Below are 14417 nucleotides of genomic sequence, written 5' to 3' on the forward strand. Positions count from 1 at the left end.
GGCCTCATACCCCTGGCCCAGTTATTATCTTTGCCCCAGTCTGTTGGTTGCTTCAGGGACAGGCCTTAAGGAAGGAGATCTGCCCCTTTAGCTGTTTGGTTAGTTAAGGAAGCACTCAGTGGCGCGCAGCCTGATTCCTGGATCTGGGATCAGACCCTCAGTTATATAGAGACTATATTTACGGAGGCCACGCCAAGCAGTGACTGCGGCCTGCCGGCTGCAGATGACACCCTGCAAGGTATAGACTGAACGGTGCAAGTAGGTGATATTATCCACGCCGGAATTCACCCCACGCGTAGGAGGACATCATGTCGGATCAGGCGGATCCAATCCAGTTGCGTTGCGTCACCCGTGGCTGGAGCCCGGGCAGGTATCTATAAGTAGTGCACCAACACGTCAAGGGATAGCGCTATCTCCAACACATGTGGGTGGGATTGGACATAAGGTATTTTGGGGAATACCTATGTTGATGTGTGCACCCGGTGCACTTCCATGTGTGTGGTTATATGCATCTTGCTGTGTGGTACAGAGTACCGGAGTTATTAGTAGTTGCAATAGTAAAACAGTTGTTAGCATACACTGTGTGCGTGTCTTATTATTGTGGTTCCTGTAAGAGGACCATCCCACTCAGGTGGGAACCCTTACAGGTGGAGGCGCTGTGTTCAACGAATCATCAGGTAACCCCAGGCTCCCAGTGGTGGAGGTTCAGGTCTTCTGTGAGCCTATCAGGTAATGCACCACACCTGGTAACACAAGTGTATTTCCCCACATGGTCCATATCTGCGATTGGGGGGGGGAGGTGTTACATTTGGAGGTGCTGCTGAGATCAGACCTGGGGTGCCCTAGGAGGCCTTCCAGCACTTATACCCGTCATGGAGGTCCGGGCTCATATGCGTAAACTTCCTGGGTGGTCCTACACATGTGTTATAGGTGAAAAACTAGACCCCACGTCCACGTGGAAAACGATACTTTTCGTGGTAACCTTCACTGAGGATATATGCCTGTCAGAGGCACCGTCCACACTGTTTATGTCAGGGGGCCCATCTGAGGGTTACCCTTTAGTCTATGGTAACCCAATAAAATGGTGTGTCCCGCCAAAGCAGGAAAGAGCACGTGCTGCTGACTACCAGCCTGCACTCAATTGTGTGGCAAAAATCTGTCCGGGACTGGCGGGAAAACCAGAGCCCCTCCCCCGCAATGTGAGTGACTCAGTGCAGAGCCAGAAACAAATCTTGAAAGAGTGTGCCGTCCCTCCTTTAAATTCCACCAGGGGGAGCAAGCACAGTGAGCCTCAACCAGTAACTGCTGTCTCCACTGAGGAAAGTACAGGATGCCGTGAACCACATCCTCAGTTGTATGGTGTTTGGCCAGTAGAAGGACTGTGTGTAACGTTTCTTTTGTGCCCGTGCTTACAGAAAGACCTTAAACTCTCTGGTGGTATGAATTTTGAGCTCTATCAGCTACCAGGAGGGGTTCAGACAGTGAGATTGGAAGGAAAAAGGTACGTCAGAGGCCTATGCTCCAAGTGTGACTTTCCAGATGGCGACTTGAGCTGGGGGCCCAAGTGTGCCTGCTGCGGGGCACAGTTCCTGACGCCCATGCTGCTGCGGCCTACAGAACCCACAGAGGAAGAGGCTACTGACCTCTCTACTGGAGTGATCGATGCTGTTGACCCATCAACCCCAGCTACGAAGGTTTCGGAGGGCCCGTGCGCTCTAACCCCAGTTCTAGACTCAGTTCCACACTCAGGACTGCAGATTCCAGAACCACAGATTCCGGAATCCCAGGGTAAGGTGTCCCTACCCCCATCCTTGTCTACTGATGACAGCAGCCAACCAGCCGTGGTGATGCACCAGTTGGCAGACCACCCAAGTGAAGCTGAAGCATCTGCTGCTGACCCTGCTGTGGGCCCGCTGCACATCGACATCCCTCGGCAGCAAGTGCTGGTGCGGCCGGAGCCGCAGAAGAGTCCCACGGCCGTGGGGACTCCCAGTGTGTCGGAGGGACACCCAGAGACGGGACCGGAGGAAGAGGAACCCATCGCAAGCCAGCAGAGTGGTGAGAAACCTCTTTACTTCCCACAGGCTCCGATGGAGGTGGCCGTGGAAAAGGCACCAACTAAGGCTCATGCTGAGCAGCAGAACATCGCTGGACATCCGTGTGCCCGAGGTGACACTGCTTATGACCTGACGGTGGGCCATGTGTCACCATAACTGAATGGATTGTGAGGCCGTGCGCTCCAACCCAATTGGTCCCAGGACTGGGATCCAACTGCTCCCGAGTTTCAAGACAGTGAGTGGACTACCCAAGAAGTGCCGGGGACAGGTCCCAAGACAGCCGAGGTGGGAACTGACAGCGTCCCCGAGGACCTGTTGGCCACCGTGAATCACCGCAGTGGTATGGTATCAACCCTTTACCCCCTGCAGGATGAAACAAAGACTTTGAGTACAGAGACATTGCTACTTGCTCGCTTCCCAATGGAAGCCTCCCAAGTTCTTAGGGACCAGGACTGTGTTGTGAGTGATTCAGTGAAAATTGCCTCCTTTAAGCACAAAAGGGAGCGCTTCATTCACCATGTGGTGGACCGCGGAAAAGGTCAAGATCTCCTGACCTACCGCAGTCATGCCACTGATGGCCGGGTAAATGTCTGGCCAAGAGACACTGTGCTATTCCTTCTACCAGGGGGAGGAAGTAGTAAGGAACCAGTGACTGATACCCCAGAGCATGATCTCCAAGAGATTATCTAGGCGTAGGCTCACAAAAGTCAAAGTGAGGTACCCCCACATTATCAGTTAGGGGCACCCCACAATTGGTCTCAGCAAACAGCTAACACTCAGCTGGCCTCGGGTATTACTGTGGTCGTTATGTGGTGTACCAATTCATACAAAGCATATGAGATAAGTTGTATATATCATGCTCTGCATTTTTATTAGATAACTTTGTGCTGGGTGACGCTGTCCTCCAAGCGGGGTAGTTGGTATTTTCACCAGGGGTAGAGTGTAAGGGGGTCACCCCTGGTTCCCCTGATCTTCCTTTGCCCCCTGCCTTACCCCTGGGGCAGTGGGGGAAGGGGACGGCGACTTCTCCCGGTGGGCACCGCCATCTTGGTTGTGGCGCGAGGTTCGCGCAATGCGCAGAGGTTGGCCAGGGTAGCGGTGGCCATTGCCAGTGTGCAAGAGCTCTGGGAGGTTGCGCAGGCACAGTTAAGCGTAGCGGTGGCCATTACAGCTTCGCACATGCACAGTAAAGATCGCGCACGCGGTCCCCATAGGAAAGAGCTGTGCCAAGGACTACAAATCCCAGTAGCCTCTGGGGACTGCACTTTCACCCTGGTCACATGCAGTCAGACAGCCACTAAGGCTGACAGATTCTCATGCTGCAAAGAAGATACAATGTTGTGTGCAGACAGGGATTGTTCAGTCAGGCTGAGGACACAGAGGGGGAAAGAAGGGGGGCAGAGAGCTGCGAGCTTCTGCCCTAGGCCAGAAATCCCCTGGCTAGAGTTGAGGCCCTGACTCCCCACTAGTGAGGGTGGGTGGTCACAGGGACAGGCCCCAGGATAGGAACCTATCACATTAGAGAGAGAGAGAAGACTGGGAAGGGGAAGAAGAAGGAGCTTAGTGTGTAGAGAGGCAAGTATCCTCTACACTAGGCTTCATACCCCTGGCCCAGTTATTATCTTTGCCCCAGTTTGTTGGTTGCTTCAGGGACAGGCCTTAAGGAAGGAGATCTGCCCCCTTTAGCTGTGTGGTTAGTTAAGGAAGCACTCAGTGGCACGCAGCCTGATTCCTGGATCTGGGATCAGACCCTCAGTTATATAGAGACTATCTTTACGGAGGCCACACCAAGCAGTGACTGCGGCCTGCCGGCTGCAGACGACACCCTGCAAGGTATAGACGGTACTGTGCGAGTAGGTGATATTATCCACACCGGAATTCACCCCACGCGTAGGAGGACATCACGTCGGATCAGGCGGATCCAATCCAGTTGTGTTGCGGCACCCGTGGCTGGAGCCCGGGCAGGTATCTATAAGTAGATGTCACGGGAGACTCCTGTGGCGGGTAGGATTTCGGTGGCCGGAACAGCACGAGCGTAGTAGGGGTCACAATCAGAGGTCCAAGGCAGGTGGCAGATAGCAACGTCGGGCAACAAGCAGGGGTCCGAGGCAGGCGGCAGATAGCGTAGTCGGGCAACAAGCAGAGGTCGGCAATGAGGAGACTGGAACAGGACAGGGGAGCAGGGACAGGTCTGGGAGCAGGGACTGAGAATGGGGAGCAGGGACTGAGAACGGGAACAAACAGGGACAAGCCAGATTACCAGGGGGCCTTTACTGCGAACAGACTCAAATACAGGTACAGGTACAGGAACAGATCAGGATCAAAGACAGAGGCATGTGCATAGGAGTCTGACTTGAAACAAAGGCAAGGAAACAAACAGGAAACAGAGTTATAAGACAGAGAGAGGAGCAACAAGAGGACAGACAGACAGACAGATGAACCCAGAGGAAACAGAAGGCAGCAGCACACCCAGTGGACAAAGAAGAACTATGGCTAGGCATGAGGTCTAGGAGACCCTGTCATTACTCCCCCCTCTCAAGAGCGTTCTCCGGACGATCCTCCAGGCTCTTCCCGAATGCCTTGATGAAAAGTGGACTCAAGGTGGCCCACCTCTGGTAGTTTTTCAGCGGGCAGAGGGTACTCCACAGGTACATTGGGTGCTGCAGGGAACCTCCGAATGGGTGTGTTCAACCCAAATGCAGGGGCAGAGACATAAGGAATATGGGCATCAAGGATGGTGCAGCCTTTCCACATGAGTCAGTGGTGACACAGAGTTCGCTCTCCATGGTCTCCTCTTGCGACTGCCGTTTCGTGGTATCACCCAATGAAAGACCAGCTATTTGAGTTTTCAGCTTTTGAAGCAGCACTTCTTTTCCCACTCAAAGCAGTTGTCAGTTCAGCTTCTTTGGAGTTGAGTCGCAACTCCATCTCTCCCAGCTGACTTGGAACAAGGCTTAAATGTGTTTCTTTTTCTTTATTTCTGACCTGTAGCTGCCGGTACTCCTCCCAGACTTTGTCCAGCTGCAGCCGGGCCTTCTCATGGGCTCTGTGATTCAACACTTTGAATGCATCAGTCATCATGACCCCATAGCGCAGTGTCAGGCCAGCCACTTGACGGACGGACACCTCCTCCCTCTCTTTTTTGGCAAGCTGTGTCTTAAGCTCAGCGATCTGTGCCTGTAGCGCTGTGAGATACTGTGAGGTGTGTTCAGCTGTCAGCTTTAGCTCTTTCATTTGAAGGTGTTGTTGCAATTTCCACTCCTCAGTGAGAGATCTCTGGTTAAGTGCATCCTGCAATTCTCTTCTCAGGGCTTTTATCTCTTCACTGGGATCATGTTGAGCTCGCTTCCATGCATCCCTAATCAAGTCTTGGAGCTCTGCAAATTCCTTTGCTATGGTCTCAGCAGCTTGTCTTTTCCAGGTCTCTTTCTCTTGGGTGTACTGGCTGTTAGAGGAGCAGAGACACTGCTCCATCCCCAAGTCTTGCTTCAGTGTCTGGACCGCCTTGTGCTCCCTCTTATACAGGGTTACCTGGGCTCTAAGCTCCTCCTCCAGGGAGGCTCTGGTTATGCTCAGTGTGGTCTTCAGCTCCTCATGCTGCTCTTTGGGGACACACTGGGTACTTAAATACTCTTGCAGCATTTTTAGCTTGTAGGCAGTCTGGAAACTTTCTTCCTGCAGAACTCGCTGCTTTTCCTCAGCATTCACCCATTTCTCTTTCGTGTCCTGCAGATGTGTATGCAGTTCTAGCAGCTGACTCCATAGCATATTTTCTGCTTGTGTGCGCTGCTCCAAGGAGACACGTTCTTCTTGCAACACTCTCTCTGCATCCTGCAGTGCTGTCTGCACGTCTATTTTTTCCCGGGCCAGCTGTTTCTTCTCCTCTCCTAATTCATGGAGTTTCTTATCTCCTTCACTGACTTGGACATAGAGATTCTTGCACTCTTGGGTTACAGTTTCAAAACTGATATTTAACCCTTCAAAGATTTCTCTCAATGAACATAGTTCTGTGTTGAAGTGGAAACTCTTCTCCTTAGAGGCTTCCAGCTCTGTAGTAAGCCTGTGAACCTCTTTCTGAGATGCTTCCAGTGCTGCGTCAACTTGAGCCATGGAAGTCTGGTACTGGGCAGAATCAGCATAAGCCTTCTTAGCTTACTTGACAAGATCACCCTGTCATTCTCCAACTGATATTTTTCTTTTTCCCAGTCACCCTCTGCTTTTTCCAGCGCTAATTGCATCCTTGACTTTTCTTCTATCAATAGTCTCTTCTCCTCTTCTGATTCATGGAGTCTTTTATCTCCTTCACTGGCTTGGACAGAGAAATTCTTACTCATTTGGTTTATAGTTTCAAACCTACTATTTAACTCTTCGGAGGTGTCTCTCATAGAACGTATCTCTGTTTTCAAGTAGCATCTCTCCACCCGAACGACTTCCATTTCTTTTTTGAAGTAGCAAATCTCCTCCTGGGAGACTTTAATCTCTGTATTAAGCCTGTCAATTTCCTTCTTAGAGATTTGCAGGAATTCGTTACTTTTAGAAGCGAGGCGCTGATTCTCAGCAGCATCAGTATATGCCTTCTCCAGCTCAGCTGAAATGCCATCCAGGGCTCTCTCCAACTGGTGCTTTTCTTTTTCCTGGAGAACACACTTAGCAATTGTTGAGGATAGACAGCTCTGTAGTGCAGCCTTGGCTTCTTGCGCTTTATCTAAACGTCCATGAAGACAAACAATCTCTTTTCATGCAGATTGAAGTGTCTGAGTTAGGGCATCTTTTCCTTGATTAAATACATCGTTCTTTTCTTCCACTATTCTTGGGCTAAGTCTGTGAGTTGCCTTAAGCTGCAGCATATCTCTTTCATCAAATACAGACTCTGGGGTTAAAGGTTCATCCTTAATTTCAACTTCCACAGTAATACCTCCCTTCTTTTTTTTCTTCTTCCTTGCTTTGAGAAGTTCTGAAGAATCAGTGGTATTGTGTTCACATTTACTGCTCAAGACTGTTTTCAGAGTGGGAGCCATAACTTCTTCAGCAAGGGCCTTTACTGCGAACAGACTCAAATACAGGTACAGGTACAGGAACAGATCAGGATCAAAGACAGAGGCATGTGCATAGGAGTCTGACTTGAAACAAAGGCAAAGAAACAAACAGGAAACAGAGCTATAAGACAGAGAGAGGAGCAACAAGAGGACAGACAGAGGAACCCAGAGGAAACAGAAGGCAGCAGCACACCCAGTGGACAAAGAAGAACTATGGTTAGGCAGGAGGTCAAGGAGACCCTGACAGTAGTGCACCAACACGTCAAGGGATAGCGCTATCTCCAACACATGTGGGTGGGATTGGACATAAGGTACTTTGGGGAATACCTATGTTGAAGTGTGCACCCGGTCAACTTCCATGTGTGTGGTTATATGCATCTTGCTGTGTGGTACAGAGTACCGGAGTCATTAGTAGTTGCAATAGTAAAACAGTTGTTAGCATACACTGTGTGCGTGTCTTTTTATTGTGGTTCCTGTAAGAGGACCATCCCACTCAGGTGGGAACCCTTACAGGTGGAGGCACTGTGTTCAACGAATCATCAGGTAACCCCAGGCTCCCTGTGGCAGAGGTTCAGGTCTTCTGTGAGCCTATCAGGTAACGCACCACACCCGGTAACACAAGTGTATTTCCCCACATGGTCCCTATCTGCGATTGGGGGGGGGGGGGAGGTGTTACATATATATATATATATATATATATAATAGATAGAGCCAGTCAGCACATTAATACAAAGCATAGGCAGATGCTAGTCCCATAGAGATAAACAGCATAGTTACCAGTCCGTGAACTAATAAAGGAGACAGCATACAGCAAGGGGTAGTCCAAAAAAAGATGTATTCAAAACATACTGTTACACAAATGCATTTGTGCAACAGTATGTTTTGAATACATCTTTTTTTGGACTACCCCTTGCTGTATGCTGTCCCCTTTATTAGTTCACGGACTGGTAACTATGCTATATATATATATATATATATATATATATGAACGAAAAGAAAAAAGTATCCCAGTACAAGCACTCTAGCGTACAAAAATATACAATTTATTAAATGCATCACATACAACATATAATTATTAAAACCACCAGTGTCACTGAGACAGAAAGTGTGATCTGAAACGTCAATGATTAAAGTAAAGAGTGACCTCTATAGTAATATGTAGTATATGTTGAATAAACAAAAATGTTACTACAAATAGCACCAAAGGATAATTGCATGTATAAGCTATCCCTTAGGTGTGGTGGCAAATGATTAGCCTACCAACACCCAGACCGGCTGGTCAAGTATCCTGTAGGGCAAGCGACACTCCAATATAAATAATGATTGAAATGTCTAAGTTCCCACCCCACTCATAATAAAAATAAAAGTTAAACAAAAAATAAAACAAAATAAAACAATATTTTTCTTTCTAATCTCTTTCTCCCTGCCTGCTGCCTAGTGCCTACCCACTCAGCCATCAGCCCATTCTTACACACCCTCACCTTTCTCTGCCAATCACAAGTGGGAGAAAAACAGGCAAGAAACAGGAGTGGCAAAATACTGTAAATGCACTTAGTTTTGAATTCTTTGGAATCCACAAAAAGGATTCTGAAGAAACTGCGTTAATGGAATCTGATGGCGAATTATGAGATATCTGCACAAAGTTAGGTGCACCCAATCCACCTGTGGATTTTCATGCGCAGAACAGATTGTTTCCAAAAATCCAGCGTACAATCTGCAGATTGGATTTTGACAGGTTTGTCCATCTCAAATATTTAATTCAGGACTGTAGTATGTCCTGGAAAACAGGATACACAAGGTCACAGGCTGTAGCTCAGTTGAGTTTTTTAGCCTTTGCAGCCACTTGTCCAGTCATCTCATTAAGACACGTTTTAGCCTTTTAGCTGGACAAGGCAGCAGCTGGGAAGTCAGAAGTGCTGCTGGAGTGGGTTATGGGAAGCCACTGCGGGTAGAGGATTAATAATGCGGTTAGCCACTCCCAATTCACACCTCATGCTATTTATTTTAGGGCATATGATCTTTGAGGGAAAAAAAAGGATAAAATAATATACTGTAGTATTTAAGTGAAAAGTGTAAAAATATATCATTCTCTTTTTTTCTAGCTTCATGAAGTAGGAAAGAGGGAAGAACATAGTGCAACAAATGCATTGCTTAGCAACAAAATACAAATAAATGTAGAAGTTTTTGTCGTTTTGTATATTATAAGCCATTTTCATAATGTGAAGAATTATGGAAAATTACCTGTCATTAAAAAGAATCTGTTTAAAAAAGATGCAAAATAACAGATTTATCCTTTTAAGTGTGAAAAAAAGGTTTAATTATGTGAATTTCAGCTTCATGGAGTTTATGTTTTACCCTTTTAAATAATTCAACCAATAGCTTGCAATCATTTAAATAATTAATATCCTGCACAGGCGCTTATTTATTTTCCTTCTGTGATGCAAAATGAGCAATAAACTGTTCATGATTTGTGCTTAGTGTGCATTTTCTCTGATATTAATCATCATCAGTTAAATTTTTAGAGAATTCATTATAGACCAAAAGATTCTGATATAGTCTAGCTTGCTTGGCATAGCTGTCATCATTGAAATATGGAAGGGATAGATTCAGTTCATTTTTTTACTAAGTGATTAATCTGTAAAAATACTATATATATATATATATATATATATATATATATATATATATATAAAGAAACACACAGCACAATCCCACAGAACTATCAATCTCATACATTGATATTACCACATATAAATCAGAGGGTATTAACCCTTACAATATAACTGTCCCTGCCTCAGCCTGCTGCCGTTTAGGTCTACAGCTCCACAAACTGTAAAGGGTTAGATACCAAAAGAATGACCTAGGCGCATGGGGTGACAAGAAAGAAAAACAACATAGGGTAGTATGTCTAGAAAATTAACCCATTAATTGGTAAGATATGCACTCACAGCGTTTCTTGCAATTCAGGCCTTTTATCCACCCTGTGATCTGGAACTGCATACAGTAGTCTGGAAACGTTCCTGGATCTATTTCTTTGGATAATCTGCAACAATTCCTCACTGCCAAGCTTCCATCTCATAGATTTGGGTATATATAGATGAGGAGGTAAAGAACACACAAAATAGTGTAACACTGTTTAATAATAAAAACTTAATAGATCATAATAGGTAAAAAAAACTCACATTCTGTGAGCTCTTTAAAAGCAATTGAGAATGTCAGAGTATCTCACACTCATCAAGTCTACCGGCTTCCAGCTGGGCTCACAGCATTCACTTTTCCTTTAATAATGTCCCTGTACACCTCTGCTGTTCCTCTGGTGTATAGTGTCTTAGACTTTAATTGCACAGTCATAGGCAGTTCATATATCTGGGTCCCGAGTGCTCCTCATAACCACTCCCTGACAAAGCCGTAAAGGAGAAACGCGTAGGGCATGTTAATTGTAGTGTTCACGAGTTGGCAGGAGCCAGGAGACACACTCTAATCCTGTGAGTACTACCGGCATTTGTGACGTCACAAGCAGGAGCTCGGTGTTCACGCGAGACAGAGTGACGTCATCCCGCCGCGCAGAGGCACCGGAGGCGCCCAGGAGGTTCAGAGAGCTACCTACTGGGAAGCAGCAACAACCAGGAGTGACGTGAGGGAACACACCGAAGCACATTGGAAGTGCACCAAGACCCCGTGAGTACCGTGAGTACCAGGAGGGTTATGAGGAGCACTCGGGACCCAGATATATGAACTGCCTGTGACTGTGCAATTAGAGTCTAAGACACTATATACCAGAGGAACAGCAGAGGTGTACAGGGACATTATTAAAGGAACAGTGAATGCTGTGAGCCCAGCTGAAAGCCGGTAGACTTGATGAGTGTGAGATACTCTGACATTCTTAATTGCTTTTAAAGATCTCATAGAATGTGAGTTTTTTACCTATTAGGATCTATTAAGTTTTTATTATTAAACAGTGTTACACTATTTTGTGTGTTCTTTACCTCCTCATCTATATATACCCAAATCTATGAGATGGAAGCTTGGCAGTGAGGAATTGTTGCAGATTAACTGAAGAAATAGATCCAGGAACGTTTCCAGAGCACTGTATGCAGTTCCAGATCCCAGGGTGGATAAAAGGCCTGAATTGCAAGAAACGCTGTGAGTGCATATCTTACCAATTAAGGGGTTAATTTTCTAGACATACTACCCTATGTTATTTTTCTTTCTTGTCTCCCATGCGCCTAGGTCATTCTTTTGATATATATATATATATATACACTTCAGTAAAGTAATACTAGTAGGTGTCCTAGTGTTAGGGTTCCTGATGCTTAAATGTATTTACTTAGAAAATATTTTACCAGGACATAATACTTTGAGAGATATCTCTCATTTTGAAGTATGTGCTGAGTACATAATAATATGTTGACAACATTATAAATTACAGTATGGTTACAAACATATTTAAATTACTGTAGGAACTAATAAGGGGCATATTCTAGTAGCTGTGAGTTTGTCCTTGCCAAACCGCATGGTTTGACATGGTCAGAAGTAGTGGAATATCATTTCACAGCCATCCATATTCTATATTACAAATGGCATAATTTATACAGCGTCTATAAAAAAATGACACAACCTTGTGACACAGCGCATCACAAACACAGCAGTCATGTGGCCACATAGCTTGTGTCATTGCAGCGGGGAGTCAGGGAGAGAAAGACTGGCCTATAAGTATGGTTGTAGATATCCTTTGGAGATATGCTAGACAGTAGTAGACAGTTGTCCATGGCTAGCCATCAGCTAGTTTAGCGATGGTGTGGTCAAGGCCGTGAGAGGAGTTTGAGTAAGAGTGTGAGTCAGGGAGAGGAACTAAGGAGTGAGCTACACCAGTTGATGGCTAACAGTGCTCCACTATCTACTACCAGGCATATTTATTTTGTTTATAGTAACCTTGAAAGGACTTTATGCACAAAGTACTAATATGTACTGAGGGGTATGAGATACAAAGGCCAGGTGAAATTACATAAAGCACAGGGTTTCCAAGTACAAACAAGGTGAAGCATAGCAAATAAAGCAGATACTGTACAGGTAGAAAGTAATATAACAAAGGGAACTGGTGACTTGAGTTAGTAGAACTTCTAATCTTACAAAGGATAAAGCCAGTGGGCCATATTTACCAGTGTTCTGCCATAAGACACCTTCGGTGTTGGAATACATTAAAGCCTATTAAAATTAGTCTTACAGCCTATTAAAATTAATGGACTGTAAGGTGCCTTTCCCGGCCAAAAGGTGTAATTGCAGAAGACTGCTTATTGTAGATATATTTTCCAAGTTCCTCTCTGTGCATGACTTCTTTTTCTTTCACTCTCTGCTCCGCTTTGCTATAACCGAGACTTGGCTCCATCAGTCTGACTCTGCTCCGGAAGCGGCCCTCTCTAATGGTGGTCTTTCTTTCTCCCCCACTCCGTGCCCTTAAAACAGGGGTGAAGGCGTGGGGCGCCTCCTCTCCTCTATCTGCCATTACCGAACCATTTCTATTCCTCCCTCTTTCTTTTCTCTCCTTTGAGGATCACACTGTCCAGCTTTTTTCTCATCTCCCTGCCAATGTGGAAGTTATCTATCACCCATCTACCTCTACTCACCCCTTTCTGTCTTTCTCTCTCACTTTAAATCCTGGCTCTTCTTTTTTTATCTCCTCATACTCCCCTTTTATTCTCCTTGGAGACATCAACTGCCCTATTGATGACCCCTCTCTCCCTTGGGCGTCCTGCTTTCTCTCTCTAACCTCTTCTTTTGGCCTTCTACAGTGGAATGCAGCCAGCACCCACAAGGATGACCACTTTTCTCTCTCTGATTTCTCCATTTCCCTCTTTCCTCTCTCTGACTATCATCTCATCTAATTTTCTCTCTATCACCTCTCTCCTTCTCCACCTCTATCTACCCCTCGTTTCATCATAGACTTGCGTTCTATTAACCTACAGATGCAGCGGCCATTATTCGAACATTTCACGTGTTGTATACCTCGGAATACCCATGTCATGGCGCGTGATCTCTTCCAACCATACTGGCTTAAGATGCCAGTGCAGAAAATGGCATTTTAATGTTCTTTTTTTAAACACCTGAAATTGACACAGTAGCACAGAACTGTACACATTACAATTCATTCATTTCTGCCACGGATACGTGAAGATTTGTACACAAAGAAACAGAATCCATGAAATTCAAACAAAGCAACCGCAAGAAACACATGTGCCTGGTGTGATTGGCCATGTGAATGCCGTGTGAAATACAGCAGAGCACACGAAAAAGGCTCCGTGAAATGTTCAAATAACGGCCGCTGCATCTGTACCAGATTTTGATTCCACTTTGCGCTCCTCCCTCTCTTCTCTCTGCTCTGCTCCAGACCATGACAACCTGGTCAGGAACTACAACTCTGCCCTATCCTCCTCTCTTGATCTACATGCCCCTCTTTCCCTCTGCCATTCTTGCACTTGTAGCCAACTTTCCCTATGCGTAATAGAACTGCGGGCGACTATATGTGCTGCAATTACCTCTATGCTCACAGGAGGCCTGAGCCTCCCCTTCTAGGAGCCTGGGGTGAGCTCTCCCTCTCATAGTGTAGCGCCTCCACCTATGAGAGATCCCAGCATTGGCGGGATGACTCCTCATAGGAACCAATACAAACAGTAATAACAATACCAGACTATATATATAACTTGGTTTTACTGTAACCCCACAGAATGCAACAATACAATACAAAACAAAAACACACTGATGCAATATCCCAATACCCCGATGTGTCTTCCAAAGTATTGAGGATGCCCTGGGTACCAAAACAACCGGTGTGCACAGAACAATGCCCACACAATGTGAGGTAGCACTACCCCGTGTAACCATTGGTGCACATATGATACCTGCCTGGGTACACCAGTACACCAGGGGCAGCTTGCAAACTTTCTGAAACAGGTCCCATGTAGCGGGGCTTCATATAGCAATCCCATCTCGCCTAAGGATCCTGGCCTCCACGCGGTGCTAGCTCCAGCTGGAGCATCTCACACAATGTCTCTGAACACTTGCAGCCTGGTCCCAGGCCGCAGGCCACCACATGGACATCCGTCCACCGCTGCAGCAGTGTAGTGGTACTGATAAGGTGAGGAGGGTCCCTATCTGGGGCCTTCCCTACAATTCAGAGTTATGGTTGGCTCAGGTCCTATCTGTGGCCTTAGCGGCAGTATCTAGGCCTAGTCCAGGAAGCCACTTGCTCCCTGGACACTACCTACTCTGTCCTGGCTCCAACGTGACTCACTCGCAGGCTCTCTGCCCAGAGAGGATATCCTGTTCT

This window comes from Ascaphus truei, chromosome 3, assembly GCF_040206685.1.
Source record: "Ascaphus truei isolate aAscTru1 chromosome 3, aAscTru1.hap1, whole genome shotgun sequence".
In the NCBI taxonomy this organism is placed as follows: Eukaryota; Metazoa; Chordata; class Amphibia; order Anura; family Ascaphidae; genus Ascaphus; species Ascaphus truei.